The sequence below is a fragment of the Marmota monax genome, unplaced genomic scaffold, assembly GCF_021218885.2.
Source record: "Marmota monax isolate L192 unplaced genomic scaffold, Marmota_monax_Labrador192_F-V1.1 WCK01_AAM20220418_F8-fsc00076, whole genome shotgun sequence".
Lineage (NCBI taxonomy): Eukaryota > Metazoa > Chordata > Mammalia > Rodentia > Sciuridae > Marmota > Marmota monax.
In genome coordinates this window covers 1,863,776-1,886,421 of record NW_026692843.1, presented here as the reverse complement: position 1 = coordinate 1,886,421, position 22,646 = coordinate 1,863,776, and the positions used below count along the sequence as shown (strand labels likewise).

At 53.1% G+C, this 22,646-nt stretch overlaps 1 long non-coding RNA gene across 2 annotated transcripts in view; it reads left to right on the top strand.

Annotated features, from left to right (window-relative positions):
• The first annotated feature begins 3,915 nt into the window (after positions 1 to 3,915).
• LOC124095617 (uncharacterized) overlaps positions 3,916 to 22,646 on the top strand; it is a 33,909-nt gene continuing 15,178 nt past the window's right edge. Inside the window, exons 1-3 of one of the 2 annotated variants that reach the window (XR_006852535.2) lie at positions 3,930 to 4,374; positions 10,529 to 10,776; positions 10,875 to 14,408. This is a non-coding gene — a long non-coding RNA (uncharacterized LOC124095617). Of the gene's footprint in view, positions 4,375 to 10,528; positions 10,777 to 10,874; positions 14,409 to 22,646 lie in introns of those variants that run through there. The other variant, XR_009227134.1, reaches the window with a different exon arrangement.

Genomic DNA, 22,646 nt, shown 5'->3' with positions numbered 1-22,646 from the left:
TATCGACCCATCCTGCGCCCGCGGCACATGTTGCTGATCAATTTTTGACAGTGCAGACCTGGCTGATAAATTCATCTCCAATCCCGAGGAGGCCCCAGCATGTCTCTTCCGCAGAAGTGAACTTTAATTTATTTAAATTTAATGGAAAAGCATATGGAGGGGAACAGAAAGCTAATTTAAAATAGTGCTCAAAGCAATCAATATGTTAACAGATTCCTTCAACTTTTTACGCTTGGCTGCAGGGAAAAAAAACGTACCAAAGAAACCTTTTAAAATGTAAGCTGATCCCTTCCACCCCCCTCCTCTTATATTATGAAAACACCATTTTTGATATTTGGGGCTGAATCTTGGAGAGTGAAAATCAGCCAGTCTTATAAACATTAAAATATGCTTTTGGAAACATAAATCATCTGACGAAGTCAGAAGTGGTGCTTACTGGGGGTAACGTTAGTCAGCGAAGACTCCTCTCGGTGCTCCTGAGCAGGGAGGCACCTGGGGGCCTTCAGATCAACCATGTCTCCCCCCCCCGCGCACTTGTGTCTTCGGGTCTCCAGAGTGGGCGTCAAGTCCCGGGGGCGCTCGTGAGGAGTCGGGCGTGGTGTGAAACCCTGCCCTAAGCTGCGAGGTGGACAGCTGCTCACATGGGGACGTTGTGTCCTCGTCTCCCAGAGACTGCTGGTTCTTTGAAGGTCACAGAGGAGACAGCCCTGGGGGAAGCACCCTGGGCCCCGAGAACTTACTGGATGAAGCCGAGTTTATCTCAGGAGAGCGAGGTCAACAGAGGGCTTCCCGGCCTGTTCGTGCACAGGGCTGCAGAGTCAGATGGGCCACCACCAGCCACCTCTTTGTTGTATTCTTTACTCTTTGCCTCTTCCGTGGTGGAGGCAGCATCCCAGGGAATTAAGGTCACAGACTCTGCAGCAAAGGACTCCAGCTGACCTCTGCCTCCAGCAGCTTCTCTTCACGCCTGCCTCTGGCACTGATGTGCTGGGGGCGGGTGGGGAGCAGGAAGAGCTACGGGAGAACTTCCCACGCGTTTCGTCCTGGGCAATGCGCACTGAGGAAACTCACACCCGGGGGTGGGGCCTGAGCCGTCCTGCTGGAGCCCTGGCAGGTGGGAGCCCTTGCACAAGTGGACACTGGGCGAAGGAAATGGGGCAGGCTTAGACATCTTCATGTGTACATTGCCACTTCTGTTCTCTCGCTTGGATGCCAAGAGCAGCCTTTTAAAGGGAAATCAAACCCATTCAAAGATGGGCACCTTCTCTGGGCTTTGGTGCTTCCTCATTCCTTGAAGCACCTTAAGGTCAGCTGTTTCCCGATTGAAATCTGGAAACTGACTTTGAGCACCATCAGCATCCCAGTTCTCCTGCCCCACTCGGCGGTGGCCTTGGAGGGGCTGGACCACGTTAACATTCTGGGGATGGTTCCTGCTCTTTGGCCAGGTGCATGGAGCCCTCATTTGCTTATATATTAGAGAGAGAGAGAGAGAGAGAGAGAGGAGAGAGAGAGAGAAATAGGAGGAAAGGCTGCAGAGTCATTTTAGAATTTCACATGTGATCAAAATCTGCCTAATTGTATTTTCTCCTGGAAGAAGGAGCACGTCATGACTACTGAGTTACCTCCAGCCTTGTGTTCAGGTGGCTTCATTTGCATAATGTGTCCCCAATAGGGTTTCCTTGTCTGAGAGGTTGCAATTCAGGCACTGCCAGCCCTCTGCTTCTGAACCGGCTTCCTGGCTGGCCAAGAAAGTGCTGGCTTCAATGTCATCAGGATTGGGGAAAACGTCTTTCGCCAAGTGTCCAGCGGTGGCCTTTAGAAGGTTCAAGAGTTTCAAGGGTATTCTCCAATCGGAAGATGAAGTCCAGGAAAACAAAGGTGGCTCCTCTCTCCCACGGAGACGACAAACCTCGTGGAGAGAGGGACTGCAGGTGATCCCAGCAACACCTCAGGAACAACAGCGTGTGTGAAGTGTGACCATAAGGAAGTCATCATGTCCTCTTAGAAAGCCAGAAGGGGCAGCAAAACTGTGGCCCAGGAGAATGAGAACTGGAGGGCAGTCTCTTCTGAAACAACAAGAAGCACAGCCCGTCTAGCACCTGGCCTTACACGGTCCTGTGCAGCAGCCAGAACAAGATCTAGAAAAACGGCTCTCCAGGACTCTGAGAATGTTCGATGCCAGCAAACGACGGCTCTAACACGAGGGGCATGGGGCACAGTAGAGCAGAGCAGGGCCAGGTGTCCACAGACTGGTATTGGCATGAGCTGGGATTGGTGGGGAGAAGCATGGCATCACGTGCCAAGTGTCCCTATTGTGGTAGAGACAGGTGGACTCAGGAGCCACTCAGCTGGCCAGCCTGCTGCATGCTCCATGCCACTCTTCTCACTCAGCCTCAGGGTGTCCCTTGCAGTGCAGAGACCAGGGCAAGCCTGGCAGCTGTGAGAGCTGAATTGCCTAACCCAAGGGTGCCTGTAGGAAGCTGCCCCTGTCTGCATCAGACCCAAGCAAGCCTCCTCCTCCCTGTCATCGATGCTGACTCTGCAGGGTCTGGTTAAAGACGCCGTAGAATGTCATCAGAAAGGACTTCATCCAGGGATTTCCAGCCCTGTCCACCTGCTCACAGAGTGGAACTGGCCTGCTGGTGTCATCAGAAGCCCAGCAGCCCCAGCCAGTGCAGCCAGGACCTCTCAAGATGCAGGCGGGCTTCGGCCCTGCAGGGTGGCCTTCACGGGGGCTCGCCCTTCTCTCTGGGCAGGGCTGGCCAGGACAGGCCCTCCCTCGCGGCCCACATGGAGAACAGCAAGGGCGCGGCCTAGAGGGATAATATGCGAGCTATAAACGGGAGCCCACTTCTATTTTTAGAAACAGCGTTCCCAGCTGTGCAGTGTCGTGAAAGGTTGTAATTTCTCTTGGGCTGAGGGGAGAATGTGTCTTCACCGGTGAGAGGGGAATGTGTCTCAGATGCAGAATCTGAGGCAGCACGTTGGCCCAGGCTTCCTTCCTGCTGCCCAGGTTGCCTGGGCAGCAGAGAATTGGACACTTTGGCCCCAGAGGATTAGCCTGGGTGTTCTGTGCCTAGGCTGAGCCAGGGTCACCACGAGGTGGCTACTCATCAGCACTTCAGGGCCAGGAGCACCAGGCTGTGGTGAGGATTAAACATACCCCAAGTGCGTGGAGTGATCTTGTCAGAGGGCTGCTCAGTCAGTGCCAGCTCGTAGCGATGGGGGGGAGATTTGGGCAAGTCACCATCCTGTCCTGATTGTCACTGTCTTTCTTGTGGGTCACGCCAGGGCTCCCATCTGCAGCTGGCCCAAGGCAGAACGTGGCTGACCACACAGGGCTGGCAGGAATGTGCACTTTGGGCCATCAAGGACAGAGGACAGGGCTGTCTGCAGCAGGGAGCCTCAGGCTAAATGGCCAGTGCTTCTGCCCAGGGACCAGGGCCGAGTGAGGGCAGGCACATGGCAGGCTTTGAACCCAGCAGGGCTTCTCCAGCCTGCACGGTTCCGGCCCCTTCATCCCAGCTGCCTCAGTTTCCTTATCTGTAAAGTGGGTCCCTCTTGCCTGAGCCAAGGTGGGTGGCCTACACAGGGGCTGCGCTTTGAAGTAAATGGAGCTTGAACCTCACCCCAGCCCCTCTATTGGGCAACTGTCAGTCAATCCCACAGAGCGCACACCCAGAGACCAGTAAGAAAAAAACCAACTCTGGCTCTTTTACAGAAATATGATTTTGCCCGATTGTTACTCCAGTCGCCATAGTTCTAGGAACTCAGTTGGACGTCTGGATTTTAACCCATATCAAAAATCCCACAGGAACAAATGAGGCCCGAGCGAGGGAGGGGGCGGTTGGGGTGAGAGGCTCTGCCTCCACAGGCCCACGTTTGAGAGAGGAGGAGCTTGGGGCAAAGGTGACAGGGCTGGGGGTGAGGAGCCTGGCTCTGGGCTGCTGGTTTCCAGGGTGGCCCCCACTGACTGCCCAGGGGAGGCACCAAAGAGCTTTGGGGACTGTGCACCCTAGGGACAGGGACACCGCCCTTGTCTCCCAGAGCTGGCCTGCTGTTTGCCCCACCCTGGAAGCAGGCGGAGGAACTGGCTCCCTGAACAGTGAGAACTGAGGAGAGAGGGAAGGAGCCCCACGCTGGTCACCGCTGAGCGGCCACAGGGCTCTGGGCGCGCTGCAGTCCACAGGCCCCCATGGGGCTGGGCTGGCCTTCCGGGCAGGGGCTGGCCTGGCTCCTCCTGGACGGGCCTGGGTGTCTTGGCAGGAATGGTGGTGTCGACAGGCCCCTGACAAGGGGCTTCCTCTGTGTTCCCGGGAGCCGGCCCTGTGTGTGGCAGTGGCTGTAGACAGACGTGAGGACCCGCGTGTCCTGGTAGGTGTGGGTGTGGGGGTGGTGCCCGCGGGTCTGTGAGCAGCAGGACGTGTGTGTGACCGTGTGTGTGACTGTGTGTCTGTGCATGCGTGGGTGGGAGTGTGAGCATTGCGGGCACAGCGGGCCCTCTCTGCCGCGGAGGGCCTGCCGTCCAGCACCTCCATCCTTCCCTGGGCTCGCACCTGCTGGGGGACTGGGGCAGAGTCCTCTGATGCCCTGAGCTTTGTGGGAGGGTCAGTTGGGAGCATTCCCACAGCACTAGGGGAGGGCGGTGGCTGCTGGCTCCCTGCTGTTTCTGACCACAAGAGCTGGTGCTCCTCTCTGTGCCCTGGCACCTGCCCAGGGCCTGGCCTGTGCGGGGCTGGTGGGGTATGCAGAGCTGAACTGCCCTTGAGAGCCTTGTGGGTGCTGGGGACACAGGGGAATGGGCAACCCAGGGATGAATTGGGCTGAAGGGTGGGTCTACCAGGGACCAGATGGGGACGTGGGTGCCCCTCTCAGGGGACAGCCATGCCAACCCCAAGGTCGAGGCAACACCTGTGCTAAGCCCAGACTGAACAGGACTCCTGCCATCCCTCACATCTACCCCACTCCTGCTTCCTCTGGATGGGGCAGAGGCCTGTGAGGGGCTGGTGCCCTGCGTCCCTGCATGATGAGCAGGTGAATGGCAGGCAGGCGAGTGGGTCACTGTCAAGGCTTCTGGGTGTCTCTAGCAGCCAGCCAGACTTCCCTGACCCAAGCAGCAGAGCTTCTCTGACACCTGCAGACCAGCCCAGGGAGCATGCGGGGGGATTCAGGCCTTCACAGTCCTGCGGGGAAGCTCAGGGATGGGCTGGCTGGGCTCTGCCCAGGCTCCCAGATCTAGAAGAGCTTCCAAGAGGCCTAGCCTGGGCCACCCGGCCAGGGGCCACCCTTAACAACAATCCCACCAAGGCAAGGTCTAATGTGGAGGCCAAGTTCCCCAAGTCAGTCTGTAGGAAAAATGGGGGTGGCTGCTGGTCAGGCAAGTCATAGCCCTCCAGGACCCTCACCTTCCGGGAACACAAGGCCGGAGGTGGCCTTCTTGTGGCATCTGGTGTCCTCAGGTTGAGGCCAACTAGCAGGTGGAAGGTAGGTTCCAACCTGCTCCACTAAGACGGCTGCCACTGCACGTGTCCCCGGGCTGCTGACCTGAGGTGGAGGCCCCTCATGCGACAGGGCGAGGTGGCAGCTCTGCAGGGCTGGTTTCCTGAGAGGCTCTTCCCAGCTCTGAGGCCCCCAAGACTCTACAGGGCAGGAGGGGGAATCTCACCCCCGCCCCCCGCCCAACCTCGTCCTGCTGGGAGGAGGTCCCTGTGGTATCCTCTTGTACAGACGACACGCAGGGCTTGTTCCTGGTGCCTGCATTTCTCTGTCTGGCCAGTAAGCCCGGCCTGCCTCAGCCCAATTATCCAGTCAGCCTCCTGCTGCCAATGGCCTCCCGTGGGTGGGAGGTCGGCCTCCTCTGGCACCAGCTGGTGTGGCAGCCGTTTTCCAACCTGAGCCTGTCCCAGCTGTGAGGTTGGATGACCCTTATTTTACGGACTTACCGTGAGGACTGCCCCTGTAACTCCCCCGGCTGAGCCCCACGTCTGCACACTGGCCGCGGGAAACAGGACACCAGCTGGACCGGGAGGAGCCGAGGGTGTGCGTGCTGGGGTCCTTGGAAGCCCAAGAGAAAGCTCATCCAGGGACACAGCCCCCCAGTTCCCTTCTGTCCAGGAGAAAGCCCCTCGCTCGGGCCTGGCCTCCTCGCTCTCTGCTGGTCCCTGCTGGGGCTGCCTCCTCTCTCCTAGCTTCCCAGCCCCGCTACCTGCCCAGTGAGCTCCGGGCCTCCGCATTTCCTCAGATTTCTGAGCCACGGAGATCCCTTTTCCTCGCTGGGGGGGGAAGGGGCGCCTGGAGGCAGGCATGGTTTTCTTTCTTTGCTGTCACACAGATGGCGTCCCTACCTGGTGGGGGCCCCTGGAGACTGTCGGGTCGAGAGTGGTTTGTATTGTCACCATCATCGTCATAGAAAACATGGGCTTTCAGGTCCCAGTTGCCCTTGGCTGATGAAGATTCCCGGGTTCTACAGTTTGTTTGTGCACCTGACCCACAGATTCATTCCAGGACAGGGTTTTCCTTGTGCTCAAATAGCCCAGCACGAAGTCGGGGCTCATTATACGTCGTTACAGGTCTCTATTCAAGGTCTTTAAAGAGGACATGTTGATGTCAAGTGAGGACACAGCTAGTGATGCTTCTGCCTAGAACCTTCACTGGCTCCCCAGCACTGCTCTATAGGACAGCATTCAGCACCTTGGTGTTCTGGGCTCTGCTGGCTTCTTAGCTGTCCCTGAATGGTCACATTTGGGTATGCTGTTTTTGCCGTCTTCAGTACTCTTACCATGTCTCCCTGGGATGGCCCCAATTCACCTCTCACTGTAGGTTTGGTCACCCCCAGCCTCCTCCAGCTCTACTCTAGAGCAGGAGGCTACTGCTGGTCTCATGGAACCCCTCCCTCCCGCCAGCACCCTGCTGGCCTGGCTCAGGATCACCATGTCCTCTTAGGAGTACCCTCCCATCTCTGAGCTCTAGGAGGGCAGGACTGTGCCTGTCCCAGTACCGGCAGCATTCGGGACCCACAAAGGGCTCAAGCAAACGAGGAAGTGGGTGTTCTTGTTTTGTTCCGTGTTTTAGCAAAGAAGTTTCAGTTCTGGTTCAAGAGGATGCATTACGTATTCCTCTTCTCAATGATGTCACCTCTGGCTTTGAAGAAAATTTTGAAAATGATAAGCACCTTGCTTACTGGGTTCTTTCTTCAACATAGCATATGGTGTGTTGAGTTTTTCAGTCAGATCAATTATTTGTTCACACACACACACACACACACACATCGACATCCAGCAGTTTGGCAAAATTAAGTCCCTGCTTTCCTCTGCCTGGACTCTGGATCTGGGATCTACAGCCCAGGTTCCCATGGGGCCTGCAGGAGCCCAGCCCAGGAGCAGGCGGGGGAGAGACCCGGACAGGCACATTTTCTGTTTCCATTTTCAGACAATTTCATGCTCTGGGGAAAATGCTTTGAGAAGAGGCCCCCCTCCGCCAGCCTTCAGCAGGTTAGTTTAGCTTAGTAATTAGCAATCACAATATGAGCTGGGATAATTATCCCCAAAAGTCAAAAGAAAAACACAGATGTTTTTAAAGCTGCGCAGTAGAGACTTTGCCTTTCGATTGTAATAATTTAGCATGCAAAATGAATTAGACGCTGGCTTTTCCTGGGACTTAATTTCCAAGGTAGGTTGAGGAAAATCCGACTGTTTTTGAAACGAGCAGTCTTGGACGAGGAGGTGGGAAAACACAGGACAATTTTCAGAATCCAGCAAGAGGTGAGGGAGGCCGGATTGAATAAACTAAGGAGTTCTCTGCCCCTGGGACTGGAGTTCAAGCTTCCTCATCTTTGAAAACCCGTGGGAGGCTTCTCTCTGCTGAAACACAGATTGACAGGTGTGTGCTTGAGGCTTGGTGTGGCTGCCACGGCCCCCGAAGGTCAAGAGCAGGATGGATCAAGACAGAGGACACTCCATCCCCCTGGTCAGCTCCAAGGAGGCTCAGGGCGGCTCCGAGGCTGCAGCTCAGTCCTGCGGGTGCCTCTCCCGTTTCCTCACTGTGCCCCCACCACTGTGGGAAGCTGTTTAGCAGGGAGGTCTCGAGGGGTGAAGGTAATTTCCGTTCTGCCCTCTGAAGGTTTGCTGGGATACACTGACAGACACCGGAAACCGGGGAGACCGTTTGCAAACTTATCACGTGCGCAGGGGAAATCACTGCCCCTGACCTAACACAACTCAGAAACCTACATGTGTCGGGGAGGGCAAGATGGGAACACTAGATCATTTTTAGGGGAGCTCAATGGGCTTGGAGAACATACAAGGGCTTGGGACAAAGTCTGATTCAACCCTCTGGAGACAGGTGAGGCTGAGAGCAGCCACCAGCCAAGCCTCGCAGCATCTGGAGTGGGCTACGCCTGCAGAGAGAGGGGAGCTGGCCGAGACAGCAATGTCCCCCACTACCACACGGATGCTGCGCAGGAGCTGCAGACCCCAGCAGGGCAGGACCCTGCAGCCTGGGGGAAGAGCAGCCTGGCTTTAGCAACCTGCCTGGTTGGCAGGGCTTTTCCCCCTGGTTGGAGGTGGGCAGTGAAGTGGCAGGTCAACTTGGCCACCATGTCCCTGAGTCTGTTTCATTCAGAGCTTGCTAAGAATGGTTGAGAGGTACGTGTAACAGGCAAGGGTTCTTTCCCCTTCTCTTAAGCATGATTTGGGCTTTTGAACTTTCTCTCCTTCTGTTTTCTGGTATGCTGTTGCTGCTGAGAATCATGGGAGTCCCCAGGAGTCCTGTGGCTGCAGGGGAAGATCACACCAGCAATGTCAGTCAAGGGTTGAGCATCTGAGTAGGCCAAGGCCCAAGCCAGGGGCTCTCAGAGGAGTAGCCTGGTGTTCCGAGAGGTCCAAGGCCACACAGTTGATGGGTGTCAGAAGATCAGCACTCCTGGCCTTCTCTCTGTATCATTCCCCATATGGGCCCCAAGCGCTCCTCAAAGTGGCAGGGTGCAGTTGATGGTGGAATAAATGAGGTTGAAATATGCAAGGACTTGGTGGAATTATTTAATCAGCCCCATATTAGAAAACACGTGGCTTCAAATTGGATGCCAGGGCCCGTGTGTCCTGCTCTTCTTCCCAGTCCTGGACCCCGCACTGCCCTGAGTGGGTGCCCTGGGTGTCAGCAGCAGCTATATCCCCAGTTCTTCATAGCCAGGGGGGCGCCTCCCGGGCAGACTGGAGAGGCATCCTGAGCCCCTGGGAGGACCCTGGGTTGGAGACGGACACTGTGCTGCTGTGGAATGTCCAGTGGACCATACGTCTTCCCTATCTGGAGTCACTCTCATTTTCAGGATCAGCAACTTCCTGTTTGTCTTTTAGGCTATTTATTCCACATTTTCCAATAATACAAATAACAAGGGCAATGATTATCTTCAGTTCTGCCTACATCTTGACTGATTCCTTTGAGATAAAGCCTTAAAATAATTACTGAGCCAAGTTCACCCATCTCTTAAAGGCTTTCTCCATGGCTGCCAGATTGCTTATCGTGAAGATTTAAACCCCAGGCTTGTGGGGGGCGGGGTCTGCCCCTTTGCTTTCTGGATAGGGCATCATCTTTGCTAATCTACTTGGAGAAAAGTAACATCCCAGTATTCTAATTTTCCTTTATTTGTTTAATGGTATTAAAAGTCTCAACAAATTCAGTCTAAAGATCTATTGGCCTTCGTTAGTGATCCACGAAGGGAAATCATCTCACCTAAAAATTTAGAAAAGGTGTCCAGGGACCCGAGCAGAGAAGGTGTGCTTACTAGGCAGACAAAGGACCAAATAAGCAGAATCAGGGAACAACAAGTGGGTCGGTCATTTCAAAGTTACTTTAGAAGGTTAGCAGAGGGGACTTGCTCATCATGCCGGCTGGGATGGCCTCTTCAGGATCTGGCCATCTTCTCTCTCCTGGTTTCTCAGAAGGTTGGAGACTTCACTTAGTTTCCGTTTGGTGACGTGGGGCTGCAGCAGGAGTGACTCCATTCTGGCCTGGTCCTGGGGGCTCAGTGCGGGAGCTCAGCCTCTAACAATGGCAGCTCTTAGATCCCACTTGACAAGGGTGAGGCTGAGCGGGTTTCCTGGGATTGAGGATCATTCGTCTTCCTGGGTGGTTCGCCCGCATATGATCTTTGCCCACATGTCCCTGGTTGTCCCACTCAAAGCTGCTTCTCCTGTGCCAAGCTATCAGCTGTTTGCGCTCACACTCAGCCGGCTTCTGTGGTTCTGCGTTTACACTAGTGGCATCTAGCACGATGCTCCCAGGAAGCCACACGTGGCTGAAACTTTGGTCTAAGGCACTGTCTCCCCCCCACTCCCACTTTTTAAAATTGAAGCTTGGCTGAAACTGGAGAGTTCAGTGGGGAGGAAGTTCAAGGGGTCAGAGCATATCCTGTTCCTCATTTCGCAAACCACGCTGCTAATTGCCCAATTTAGAGTGATTTGGTGGCAACGCTTGGCAGCAGAATGAGAACTGCCTCACGCGTGAGGACAGCTGGGATATTTTCATTCTGCAGGGTGGCGAGTACAGGAAGTCCCGCTCCGAGGCCTCTGGGGCCCAGAATGCTGGTTTTGGAGTGGCACAGACCTGGGTGTGAGTCTGGGATCCGCATTGACTGAGTCCGTGTGACCCTGAGTTGTCGTTCGGCCCTCCGGAGCTTCCTGTGCCTGAAAAATGGGCTTTCCAGCTTGCCCTCCAAGAAGACGCCACCTTGGCAGGCGAGAGGGTGCCACCCAGGGCCAGGACCCCCCTCGGACCCCCGAGGTATGAACTGTGTGCACAGCAAATCTCCGTTTCTCCCTCCCTCCGTGCAGGGCTCCATTTCCTCTCCCGATCTGTAACCCAGCCTTGTTTTCCCACAGCGCTGAATGGAATGTGGCCACCGCGTCCGGGGCTTGTGGGTTCTCCGCACAGAACTCTGGGTCATGCCCTTGGCAGGAATCCCCGCTGGCTGCAGAGCACAGGAAGGGACCTTCCAGGCCCCCTTTGCCCTTGCCCTTCTTACAGGAAATGGAAATGCGACAGGGAATTTGTGACTAAATAAGCCCAAATCAGAAACTGGCCTGGTGATGGCGAGGCCATGGCCGCGGAGCTTTCCCTCCCGGGTGCCAAGCCCCGCGCTCAGCGCCGCAGTGCACAAGCGCCACACCACCCGGCTGTTCTGCAGCTGCCACACCACTCTCCCCTGGGGGCTCCCTGAGGGGACTCAGGTCCACACAGCCATGTGCACACTCAACACACTCACACAAACACACACACCACACACACTCACATGGACACACAACCACACTCACACTCAGAAAACACAGAGACACAGAGACACGCACACACACAGATACACACACACACGCCACTAACAGTCATGCGAGTTCATTCTCACACATTCACACGGACACACGTGTGCAGGCTCACACACTAACTCACATGCACACTCTACATACAGTGACACCGAGACACGATACACACCCACACGTATACACATGATTTAAAAACTCACGCGGGCTCACTCTCCCCTTCACACTCACACACACAAGCACGCAGACACACACTCACGCAGACACACACAGCATTGGAGCCCACTGTTGTGAGCCCGTGCTTGAGCTGCAGTGCTGGGCTGGCTCCGGGCCTTGCCACAGGGAGGACAAGCCCAGACGGAGAACCGCCCAGAAGACTGGGGGCCCGAGTGTCCTGGAAAACCACAGGATGAGGGTGACCCTCAAGAGAAGAGACCACTCAGGGCCTCCGTGAGCTTTCTGTGGGGCCCAGAGCAACTGCAAGGAGGCCTGGACACGGGGCCATCTTAGAGGGGCGGATTTGGGCTCATAAAGGACTATTAGTCAAGTTCATATGGAGCTGGGCCAGGGTGAGGCGTGAGGAGGACGGAGCCGAGGCCTGGTCTTCAGGGGAGGCCAGACCAGTGAATCAGGGGCTCAGAGAGGTGGCAGGCTGTGGGGCAGAGTCCAGGTGGCCATCTGAGCCCACATGGGAATGAGCCGCTGGTCACCAGTGTGCCAGGTGGGGTCGAGCAGCCAGGGCACGGGCACATGGGCAAGGGGCTCCAAGACCCAGGAGGAGGCTGGGAGGAGATGCCAAGCAAGACCCAGCAGCATGACTCCGGCCACTGTGCTGCACTGGACCGTCTCTTTGTCTCCCACCCCTCCTCCCCCTTTCTCAGGTGGTCTCCTCGGAGCACACCTCTAGTACCAGTGACCGGGAATAAAGAGTGAGTGGCCCAGCAGCCCAGGGAACCCTTTCCTTGACCAAAATCATCTGTTTCAGCAGGTGATGGCTGCAGGTGGGGGGCCAAGGGCTAGAGGGGTCAGGAAAGACGGAGGACAGCAGGCCCTGGCTCTGCTGCTAGTTTGCTCCGGGTGCTGAGTCCAGCACTCCGAGGCAGGTCACTTTGCCTCTCTGGGCCTCTGCTGGAGTTGTGCTTTCTGATTTCATGGCCATCCCAGCCCTGAGGGCTACAAGTGACCCTGGACTCACTGTGCCCACCGAGGGTGGGTGGGCGGACACGCCCTGCCGTAGGTGCCAGCCCAAGATCAAATGGTCAGGCAGGAATGTTTTTTCAGTGAGGCTATTTATTCCTTTGGGGTTTCAGAACAAAACCCCAGAGGCAAAAACCACTTACTTCACAGTCCCCAGCGGTTTCTTTCCAAGGATGGTATGAGCTGAGCAAGGACGGCTGCACCAGAACTGGGATCTTTCTCTCCACCCTCCTGGGTAAACCTCCATGCTGGCCACCCCACTGTCTGCTGCAAACGTGGACTGGCGTCTAAACAGATATCCCCAGAGCCTGCTGTTCCAAGGGAGGGGGGATCTACCAACGGCCCAAAGTAAATGGAAACATAAACACTTCCAGGAACGTACGTTTTAAAATGCAAAGAGCATGCCTGGAGATTTATGATGTGTTACTGTGATGGGCTCCCCCCTCCCAACCCTTGACTGATCTGATGCTGGTTAGACACCTGCCAATCAGACGTGAACTTGGAACGTTTCTCCAAGGGTCACAAAGTGGGTGGAGGTCCTTTCCATCAGCCACACCGACCCGAGTGGCCCAAGCAGGGCCAGCTTCTTGGGTGGACAGAGGGCCCAAGAGCCTCTGGTTTGATTTAATGTTCAGTTGTCTTGAAGGTCTTCATAATCATTAAACAAGGGGCTTTGTACAATATGCGTCTTGAACTGTAGAGCCAATTTAAAACGATCTCAAAACATCTAAGACAAACCCAGAAATATAAGCAGAACTTGAGAAATCCAAGTTGAACACATCTCTATTAATCAGGCAGCAAGCAAAACAGCACAGGTATTGAGTAAGTTTGATTTATACAGGAATATGCAAACTGTAGCCAAGATGTATTTACAAAAGTTTAAGGGCGTATGGATGTAAAATCTACAGTGTAAATAATTTATTAAGGGAACAAATTCATTTTATTCAAGTAAATCTCAATAAATACCAGAGCATTAAGATCATACTAACTGTCTCTGAGCACAAGCAATTACATTAAAAATCAACAGTAAACTCTTCAGCCTTCCACATCTCATGAGAATGTCTCTTATTGGTGGACTCCAAACAGAATTCTGAAAGGGGAATCTGAAAAATACAATCTTTTATTTATTTCTGGCTCCTGGTCATGTGAGACCTTAGAAGGACTGGGAGAGTTCTGGGAGCTAACAGATAGTGTCTACCACAAAATGCATTCGGAAATTAAAAAAAAAAAAACAAAAGAAAGAAAGAAAAAGAAAAGGAGCCAAAACAATAACCAGAAAAAGTAAAACAAAATGAAACAAAACTAAAAATCCCTGTGAAGTTTTAGTCACGTACATTTGTGAATTTTCTTTGAAAAGTAAGATGTACCATGCAAATCTAAGATATTTTATACCTGTAGGGGGTTCATTATCATAGGTAGGACATTTCACTGAAATAATTTTTTTTCCTGAAAAAATCCAGATAATTGTCACTAAAGTGTTTTTTGCTTTTATTTTCTGAATAATTATTTCAAAATGTTGTTTTAAGTGAGTAAATGTATTTATGTGCATCTGTAAAAAAAAAGAATCAACAGTAAAAAGATAAAAGTATGTTTGGAGGTTTGCTATGGTTGGTGTCTCCCCAGATTCAGGATGTTGACACCTTAGCTTGCAGGGTGATGGTTTTAAGGGGCAGGACCTTTGAGAGGTGATTGGCTTATGGAGGTAAAGTCCTCAGGAATGGGACCAGGCCTGAGAGAGGAGTCCTCATGTGGCCTTGTCCCTTCTACCAATGTGAGCACACAGCAAGAAGATGCTATCTGGAACTCAGAAAGCGGCCCTCCCCAGACACTGAATTGACCTGCACCATGCTTTTGAACATCCCAGCCTCCATGACTGTGAAAAATAAATTTCTCGTTTATAAATCACCCAGATGATATTTGTGATAGCAGTCAAGACAGACTGAAATAGAAGCTTTTAAGTATTGCTGAATAACGTATTGCGTTAAAGAAAGGAAATCACTATGGGAATTACGAAGTGTCTAGAATGAGACAAGAATAAAAGAAGAGTCTAGTGAAACTTGTGAGACACAGCAAAAGCAGCACTCAGAGGACAATGCATAGCCTCAGCTATGAGATAAGGCTTGAAGTCAAGCATCTAGGAAAGTACCCCCACCCAATGATAAATACAAGTTGAGAGTGATAAAATAGAAAACAAAATCACTGTAGACCTGAGAAATCTATGAACAGCATTCTGGACTTTATAAAAGTTTTTATTGACATAAATGATTTTTAGTAGATGCATCACAAACATAATCATTGTTTAACAGTTGTCTTCCATATAAGGCTATATTTCGTGCTTGGTTTTTTTCCTCCATTTTATCCCTATAGCCCAGTCCTGAAAAAGGACTTATTAAATATTCACAGATTGAATGAGTGGAAGGAATTCTAGTCCTGCCACTTACCATGTCCCTTTGACCTGGTATTTAATTAATCTGAGCCTCACTTTCCTAATCTGACAAGTGGGGAGAACAAACCTTCTCTCCCAGGGTAACATCAGAAGCAAACGAGGTGACTGTCACCTAACTCTCATGCAGTTCCTGGCTGCATCAGTGGAGGAGGTGAGATCATGAGCCCTGAATTGGCTCAGCCACTGCAGTGTGGGCTGCCTGCCCTGCAACCGCCCTTCATCAAGTCCCCAGCTCTCCAAGGGCAGCTCTGCACCTGGCTGTGGGGACACAGGAGGCGAACATACAAGGAAGGGGGAAATCTGGCCGAGAATCTGCCTGGGATGATGGCTTTCACATAACTGCTTACACACTTGTCACCTTTTTCTCACAATGTGAAAGCCGACTCCTCAGGGCAAGCGTGTTGTCTCATTCACCACCGTGTCCCCAGCAACCAACTGAGTGCTTCGCAGAGTTGGTGTCCCGTGAATGTTTGGGAACTGCCATTGGATGTCACTGATCTAATGTGTGACCTTAGGAAATCAGTTGGTTTTTGTCCCAAGATCTTACATTTTCATGGTCAAAAAGAATGGGGCTTGTCAAACACCGAGAGCCAAACGTCTGGGATTCTGGGACTCCGCTTTGCAATTACTATTATGATTCAGCCAATTGGAAATAACTCAAAATTTCTAATTTCCTTGCTCAGAGTTGCCAGTTCAGCTAGGAAAGGTCAGAAATCATCAACTCCTCCAAGTGTCCATGCTCCTGGAAGGCCATGTACTAAGTGCTCAAGTGCCTGTGCTGGTTAGGAAGAAAGGGAACAGAGGTGCCATCACTCATGGTCAGCAGTGACCTGACAACCGGGGCCTGCACGTCCCTTCAAATACCAACACACTCGTCACCAAGGCCAAGGCAGCCAAGGGACTCAGCCGAGTTCACTGGGACCTGCTGGTCTGAGTAGCCCCTGGCAAACATAGGGAAGGATGGGACCTTTCGTTTTGGACCTTAAGGCAGCCACATGCTGCGTGGTCGTCTCCCTGTGGACGCTTGATATTTAGGCAGCTCCTCACACCCCTCGCCACCCTTCGGCTCAGCACCCCTGGCTTCTGGTCTTGACCCCTCCCCAGCTCCCAGGAGCCTCTGCTCCTTCCCACTCCAATCTCCCCGTCCAGCTTCGCCTTGGTCTGGTCATGGTATCTTTGATTGACAGATATTTTTTTAATTACTTAAAGGGTTCTAGTTTTTCTTTTATGGCTAATTTTTCATCCCCACTTGCTGCAATAATCTGAGGAAGGGATCCAACTTATGTTCCATACGGAAGCCAAATTTCCCAGCACGTTAGTAATCAATCCTTTCCTTAGAGTTAGTCAACTTTCTCTGCTGAGTGAAACGTGACCTTAGACATCTTTGCTTCACTCACGATTTTAAAAAGAATGCTTTAAAAAATGCTTCTTAACATCAAATTGATGTTTATGTAGATTTTTAAATTTATTTTTTCTATCAGATTAAGTAAATTACTATCTAGTTCTAGAGAGCTATGCATTTTTTATCATGAACGAAAATGTCTTTTTTTTTTGCCATTATTGAGTTGTTTATATTTTTCTCTAAACTCTTAAAATAGTGAAATTATCAATGATTTATTACTAACCAACCACCATCATATTTCTAGGATAACCCAATTTGATAATGAGGTATTATTAGTTACAGGCATTGAGAGACATGTATTGTTGATGTCCTGTTAGGATTTTTGTATGCATTCCTGTAGGAGATGCTGGCCCCTGGTTTCTCTTTTCTGTACTGTCTTTACCTGGTTTTATTATCAAGCTTCACAAAATGGTCTTGTCTTTTCTATTCTCCAGAAAAATTTATGTAAGATTGCCAGGGCTGCAAATCTTAATACAATATTCAAAAAGGTCACTGTCTACATCCCTTAATTTAAGAAATATTTATTAATACTTACCAGGTGCTAGATACTAGGATTACAAGGAAGAACTAAATAGACAATTTTTTTTCTTTTATGGAGTTTGTATTCTAGTGGGGAGACAAGGGACACATAAGTATATGATCAAATAAACAAATAGGATAGCCACAGATAAAGGAAATCAGTAGGTGCTTTGACAGAGATAGCAGGGAAGCTGGGATTAAATAGGCTGTTTGGGGAAGATCCTGGAAAGGGTGGCCTTGAAGCTGGAGCTGGAATCCAGGAGGAAGCCATTGGATCAGGGCGCCATTTTGAAGTGAGGTGTTCACCTCTTGGCTTTTCCAGGAAGCTCTGAGCTCCCTGAAGAAAGATCCCTTGAATACACCTGTGTCCCCAGCAGGGCACCATGCCTGGCACATCACAGATGTTCACCAAATGTGTGTTTCACCGGTAGGTAGAAAAAAATCAACAGTAAGAGTTGAAAAACACTTGAAAATTGCCATTAATTATCTGGAAGAATCCGTTTATAATGCAATTATTGGTGGTCTATTCGGCAAATACGAAGGGTGCCTGGCATTGGCTTTGCTGGGTCGACCCCACCCTTGAGGTGTTACAGTCCAGAGGGGAGTCAGAGTCCAGGCCCCAGGCAGCTCTGGCACACCGAGGTGGTGTGCGGGAGGGCACCAACCCAGAGTGCCTTGCCCTTGGGATGGAAAGGTGGGTGATGTGGATCCTCCCTGGCCTAGGGCTTTGGAGAGGAATTCAAATAGGGACTGAGATCCCCTGGAGGGCAGCTCCTGGGTTGAGGGCAGGACAGGAGCCAACGATGCTCCGAGCCATACAGAGGTCGGGGGCATCCTAACCCTCTCCAACTCCTCCAGATCTGGGGTGGCCTCCACCTGAAGCCGTTTAGATTGCATGAGCACTTGCTTCCTGCTCACAGCCTTTGACAGCACTAACTGGCTGGTCTACACCCTGAGAGGGAGGGTGTCCTCCGAGATGAGTCATCAAAACAGTGATGGCATTTGAAGTTGGCTGGGCAGGTCCGTGTTTCCTCATTCCCTAGCCACGTCCCAGTGACGTTCTCGGCCACTTTGCTCACACAGCCTTCCTCTGACGTCACAGTGCGTTTCCATACTGGGGCGTTTGCACGTGGGGCTAATGCTTCATGAGGGAGGCCGGCCTCGCGTGGGCTGAAAAACAAACTTTTAAATGACATTAAACAGTAATGACGTCTTGTTTAGATATTTGTGTGCACTTGTCAGTAGGCGTTTTCAGACCTCAGAACCTGCTAATCTCTTCTAGATAACACGCTCATCAAGGACTGTGTTTTCAGTCCCCTGCCCCTTCACAGCAGGGAGGCGTCCCGACAACTGCATCATCGGGTGATTGTGTCATCACCCAGGGGGTGTTACAGAGGTGCTCACACAGACCAAGATGGCTGTGACGTCACCAGGCCACTGTTGTCTACGTGGCCTATCGGTGACTGGATTACCATTATGAAGTTCATGATCATACTCAAAATAAAATTCTTCTCTACTGAAACAAAACAAAACAAAATTAAAAAGGAACCTCCATCTGCTGCATACTGCTTGCTGTGGGGTCCGAAACCCTCCTCCCACGGTATCGTGTGGCCGAGGGGTCCAGCGTTGCTAACTGTAGGTAATTCTCTCCTTCTGCCCAGGCTGCCTGTGTCTGGGTTTTTCTTACTGGGACAATGCTTTTGCGTTTTCTCTTGAAATAATAAATCATGGGGTTCAATGAACCCGTGATTTGGGAAATGCACAAATGGTAGGATTATGTAGAAGTACCGGGAAGGTTTAAATGGAACCGACACCTTCCAAACCAAGGAGGCTCCTGGTAGGAGCTCGGCAAACAGCTGTGCCCTGAGTGAACAAAAATGTCCAATTCTTAACTGTGGGTCAGGAACAGTGATCACACCGCAGCTGACTTTTTACATTCTCTATTTTAGCTTGTTCTTCCTTTAAGGAAAAGTACAGAAGACCATGTTAAATTTTAATATCTAGGAACCTCTGAGTTTCAGCCCGAGGCTAACTAGGAAGGTTAGTGACTCTGGGGAGCTTTGGCAACATGGCAGGAGGAACAGCATAGGAATGGCTTCCGCCCGGGGGTCTGCAGGGAAATCCCAAGATGCCGAGTAAATGCCATCCATGACATGGCTTCAGGATGCCCCACTGGCAGCCGCCCCCCTGCTGGCTTTTCTCCTGAGCTCATTTCCAGGGATATTTTGCCCCTTCCTTCTCCTCCCACCCTGTGGCTCAGGACCCCGGGCTCCTCTCAGCCTCATTATTTTCCTATTTCCTGGATTCAGTTCAGTCTCCTTGGGGTTCAGCTGCATTGGCCACTTTCCTGGCTGTGACCTGGAACCTGGAGGACAGAAAAGAAGCCTGGAAGGAGAGTGAAGGAGGAATAGGGAGCAAGTGAGAGGAGGGACAGGAGGAGGTGTCCTCTGCCAGCCCACCCCATGCCCTCCCAGGTCACTTCCCTCTCTCCTGCTGCCTCAGCCCAACCCACTGTTGGAGCAGCACTGGAAGCACATTCCCAGCCTGGTCTCTCTGTGCTGGCCGTGGGTCCTGGTGACTGCACCGTCACACAGACGGTCACACCATCCCACAGCGTGGGGTGCTCTGCACTCCTGGGGAGCTGCTTTGGCTTCCTTGCTCAGTAGACCAGACCCAACTGGGCCCTGAGACCCATCCTGAGCTGCCATCTCCTGGGCTGAAACTCGACTCCGCAGGCCTCTCTCCTGCCCAGGTACCTCCTGCCCAAGCTGGGAGCACTCATAACACAGTCAATTCCCAAAGTCCCTTGGATTGCAGCAAGCTGGTCTGGGGTCCGGGGTTTTCTGCGCATGTCACCTCGGAGCCTGTTGTGCGTGTGGGGTGTGGGCATGTGCACACGGGGCTGTTGGTCCCTCCACCCCCGCCAGCTATCTGTCCTACTCTGGGCGAGCAGCGCTGCCTTCCCCAGCCAGGGAGGACAGCTGCCACTCTTCTGTTCTCTGGAAGGGCCTCAGCGGGGAGGCAGGCTCTCAGCAATGACAGATGGGTTTCTCACAGTGATTCTGTGGTTCTTGGGGTTCCGAGAAGAGAATGGCATTGGAGCGCTTGGCTCTGAGCTCTGGCCCTGCTGTTCCTGCATGTGGGTGAGATTCTAGCCTCCTGGGGTTCAGGTGCACACCTGCACCATGCTGCTGATCACTCCAGGCTGCTGTGAGGGCGGGAAGCCATGGGTGGGAGCAGCTGGGTCCCCTGAACCTTCTGTATCCCTGCTGTGCCCCCCAACAGCAGAGCTGCACCCCTGCTCCTCCAACCTCAGAACCTGGCCATCTGGTAACTCTTAGGTTCCCCTTTGGAGACCAAGAATAATTTGTTATAAAAAGAACAGGGAACGAGAAACGTGGCCCATGTCTCAGGGGACTTGTTCAGGGCAAGTCTGTCTCCTTTACTTCTTGCCCCTACTGTACAGGCCTGGACCCCTCCATGAGGGTCTGTTTCTGACTGATAAATGGAACAGATGTGAGTGTAGGGGAAACAGATCCTAGAAGCCTGGGTGCTTCTGGAAACCTCTCAGGAGGATTTGTGGGGGAATCTAAGTTGCAGCAAGAATCATAATGGGGAAACCCTTTGTTTCATTAATCACCCTGTCAGAGGCCAGAGAGGGGCTTCCCAGGAAGCTTTTAACATCCTGCATTATGGCCCGACCGGCTCAGCTCTGCTTGGAGAAGAACGAGGCTCGTCAATTATACATGGCCGTGCGGGTGGCCGAGTCAGCGCCCCTGAGAGGCTCCGCACTGACAGGCGGCTCCGACCTTGGGCCCCTGAGGGAGGGAGGGACTGAGGCTCACCTCTCAGGCCGCCCCACTTGGCAGTCGCCTCCCTGCTGGCTGTGCCTTCCCCAGGCATTATGTGGAAGTGACAGAAAGTCACCTGAGTGTGAAGGTTGAAAGGGAAAGGGCACTATAGTGGGGAGATGGATTAGAGGGGTGCATGTGGCGTAGGAAGAGCTGTTTCTGTGGGTTTCTGGAACCCGTGCTGGACCCTGGAGGGGGCGTGTTTACAGGGCTCATGTGGAAGAGCCTTGCAGAGCATCTAGTTCACACCCTGGACTTACAAGGAGGATGTGCAGAAAGGGAAGGTGACCTACTCAGTGTCACTGGCAGGGTGGCGAGGAGGCTGAGGTTCTCTTGCAGGGAAGTGAGGGGCGTGGAGGATGGTGACCTGGGCAGGCTCCAGGCCAGGCCTGTCCATAGCACCCGGATCTCACAGCCACTCAGGAGGCCCACTTCCTCATCTTCTTCCCCCAAGAAGAGGAAAGCCAGGCCTGGAGACTTCAGTGACCAGCCGGTCAGAGGGACCTGGGCGGCAGGGCTGGGGCTCAAAGCCAGTCCAGGCTGAGCTGGGGGCCTTTGGCTGAGGCCGGACACTCTTGCTGTCCTTGGTCTTCTGTCACCACAGTGATCTTCAGTCCTGCCAACCACCCGGTACTGTGGGGCCAGAGACTCTGCAGCCCCACCGAATGCAAGGGGTGAGGGTGCCGGCTGTACTCCAGCAAGCATGGCCATGGGGTCCACGAGGCCTGTGTATGTGAGGGCTTCGGAAGGCCTGAGCGGGCTTCTTGCTGCCTTGGAGAGGAAGATGGTGGGGAGGAAGTGGGGCACTGGGGCTACTCTGGCCAAAGGACTCAACCTTCCTGAAGGAATATGTCACCTGGTCATTTGAACAAGCTACTCTCCTGCCTGAAACCTACCAGAGCTTTCCTCAGTGTGGCCTGGGGCTGCCTGCAGAGCTGCCTGGCCTGAGCCCCGTTTCTGCCCTCACCCCTCGCCTCCTGGCCTTCAGGCCTGTCCATCTGTGGCCTTCCAGTACCTCTCAAGTTGTGCTGGACGTGCCCTGCACGATCCCTCTGTAGTCCCACCTGACACTCTAGCTTTCTGGGGTTGGGGACAGAGCTCAATAAAGGAGCACCCAATTCAGAGGAGGAGCCCACAGACTCCCAGCCCTCCCTCGCCTGTGGTGCTCTGCAGAGCCATTCCTCCCAGCCCTCCATGAGGTCAGTCTAGCCGGCATCCTGAGGGTCAGGGAGGCCATGGATGCCCCAACCCCCAGCTGGCCCAGGTAGAAGCCAGGGCTCCAGGCAACAGAGCCCTGCCGGGGGGGGGGGGGGGCAGGAGCAGTGGCTGCAGCCCTGGCATCCAAGTTATCTTCCATACCCAGGCAAAGACGGGGACACAGAGGGGCCGGGACTGTAAGTTCTCAGAGGAGGGGGGGCTGAGCAGCTGTCTGTAGAATCTTCCAGTGTGCACAGTGCTGAGACACCAGGACAGATGCCATTCCAGGGCTAGAGCAGCTGGCATCACAGTGGTGGGCTGACAGGGGTGGGATGGTGGGGTGGTGTGTGCCCAAATGCAGTGCCCTCTGAGGCTGCGGGGTACAGACTGCGGATTGGATAAATAATTCAAAGCTTGACATTTACATCTGGTCTGCAGGCACCACGCCACCTCCTCCAGGGCCAGCTCTGCTGCTGAGTGTGCCTCCTGGTGGCAAGCAGGCTGGAGGAGGCAAGCCACAGCCCTACCGCCCACCACGGGGCCGCACTTATTTCAGAGAGCGCCCTTGTGGCCTGGGCTTATTCAAGGACACTTGTGTTCCCCAGGGCCACGGTGCCTTAGGCTTCTCATCGAGGGCTGGAGATGCAGCAGGAGGCCCATCTACCTTCAGCCAGCAAGAGGAACTTCTCAGGAGGGAGTGACCAGTAAGAAAAATGGGCCCTGTGTTT